At 41.1% G+C, this 2,383-nt stretch overlaps 1 pseudogene; it reads right to left on the bottom strand.

The window, feature by feature from the left end:
• Window positions 1–426: 426 nt before the first annotated feature.
• Window positions 427–1,373, bottom strand: LOC125094376 (nucleoside diphosphate kinase A-like; annotated as a pseudogene).
• Window positions 1,374–2,383: the final 1,010 nt, after the last annotated feature.

The raw sequence follows: 2,383 nt of genomic DNA, 5'->3' as shown, positions 1-2,383 counted from the left end.
GGTCCAGACACACTTATAATGATGTGTATCATCAGTACAGTATCATGCAGAACTGTTTCACTACCCTAAAAATCTCTGCATTCTACTGATTCATCCAATCCTTCTCCCTAAGCTCTGACAACCACTGGTATTTCTACTATTGCCATACTTTTGCCTTTCATAATATGACGTAGAGTTGCAGTTATGTAGTATGTAGCCTTTTCAGATTGGCTTCTTTCACTTAATAATGTGAATTTAAGTTTTCCTCAATACTTTTCTTTTTCTTTTTTTATTTTGTTTTGGGATGAAACATTTTAATCTGGTGATAACACATAATACTATATTGGGAGCACTCCCAGCTCCAAGAGTTCCCCTTCAAGTTATAAGGAATTTCTCAGAAATGAGTGGATTTACAAGAGCCTGACCCCTGTCCTCAGGGGAGGGAGAGGGAATGGAGTGAACAAAGCACTGAGGTCTGCTCTCTCCTCACTCATAGATCCAGCTCTGAGCACAGCTCTTGTAATCCACCAGCTCTTCAGGCTGGAACTACAAGCCCATCTCCTTCTCTGCACTCTCCACAGAGTCTCTGCCATGGATAATGGTCCTGCCAACTTGGATGCAAAAGTCCCCATGGATGGTCCCAGACCTGGAGTCCATAGGTTTGGTCCCCCTGAGCATCACTTGGCCTGTCTTCATCACCTTTAGGCCCTCCTAGACAATGGAAACCCCAGGCCCTGATTGCATGGACTTCACCAAGCTAGCAAAGAATGGACGGTCCTTCAGGTCAATATAGTGCTCCTTGAGAAGGTCTTCGGAAGCCTGAGATGGGGTCCGTGATTAAAGGAGCGAGACTGATGCAAGTTGAAAGTTAGGTGAAGCTTTATTTTCATGCCAGGCATCAGGAACTGGACTGACTGGTCAGGGCCGTCTCTGAAGAGGGTGACCACCCTCGATCTTGCAGGCTAGTTTTTATAGGGCATAACCACAGACCTCAACATATGTGGCTTCAGCTGATTGGATGTTTTCATCTGTCTTGGCTTGTTATGGTGTGTATTCTTGGAATAGCCAGCCGGAACCAACACTAGGAACTGCTGGGATGTTTGGAACTGCTGGGACCTGCTGGGGCATTTAGAACTGCTGGGACGTTTATTCTTGGAATGAAGTCCACAGATGTAAACAACAATATGGCTAACCAGGTAATATGGAGTCACTTTGGCCAAGTGGGCCCTGGCAGGTAAACAGGTTTTAACATTAACCTAGCCCCAACACCTGAATTAATTTCATAGCAATGAGGCAGAATCCCTTTTGCTCAAAAGGCTTGATGATCTCTCCCACGAAGTTGCACTGCATCCCATGAGCTTGATGGCAATGAAGATGCGTTTATTGTTGACCATGGTCCCCTCCAGTTGCTGCCTCCCCAAGTTTTTTCGTGCCTTGATATCTCATTTATTTTAAGCATTGAATAATACTCCATTTTATGAATATACCTGTTTATCCATTCACCTACTGAAGAACATCTTTGTTGCTTCAAGGTTTTGACAGTTATGAATAAAGCAACTGTAAACAACCATAAGCAGGTTTTGTATGTACATGAGTTTTCAGTTAATTTAAGTAAATGTCAAGCAGTGCAACTGCTGAATTGTATGGTAAGAGGATGTTTAGTTGTGTAAGAAATTGACAAATTATCTCCTAAAGTGGCTATAATATTTTGCATTCCGACCAGCAAGGAGGCGTCTCTGTCCACATCCTTGCCAGCATTCGTTGTTGTAAGTGTACCAGAATCTGGCCATCCTAATAGATGTGTAGGGGAATTTCATGTTTGTTTGTTTGTTTCTTTCTTTCTTTTAATTTGCATTTTCTTGATGACATATGATATGGAATATCTTGCACGTGTTTGTTTGCTATCAGTATATATTCTTCAGTAGTGTATCTGTTTAGGTCATTGGTCATTTTAACAAGTTGTTCATTTTCTTATTGTCGAGTTTTGATAGTTCTTTGTATATTTCGGATAAAAGTCTTTTACCACATGTCCTTGCAAATATATATATATATATATATATTCAGTCTGTGGCTTGTCTTCTCATTCTCTTGAGAGTATTTTTTGCAGGACAGAAATTTTTAACTTTAATGAAGTCCAGCTTATCCATTATTTCTATTTTTTAAAGATTTTATTTATTTGAAAAGAAGTGAGACAAAGAGAGCACAAGTAGGCAGAGTAGTAGGCAGAGGGAGAGGGAGAAGCAGGCTCCTAACCAAGAAAAGAGCCCAATACGGGGCTCAATCCCAGGAATCTGGAATCCTGACCTGAGCCAAAGGCTAATGCTTAACTGACTGAAACACCCAAGTGTCCTGTTATCCACTATTTGTAAAAATTTTCAACATACCATGGTCACCAAGATTTTCT

Source organism: Lutra lutra, chromosome 2 (genome assembly GCF_902655055.1).
Source record: "Lutra lutra chromosome 2, mLutLut1.2, whole genome shotgun sequence".
NCBI classification, from domain to species: Eukaryota; Metazoa; Chordata; class Mammalia; order Carnivora; family Mustelidae; genus Lutra; species Lutra lutra.
Note: the sequence above shows the minus strand (reverse complement) of the source record. Positions and strands in the feature narration are given on the sequence as shown.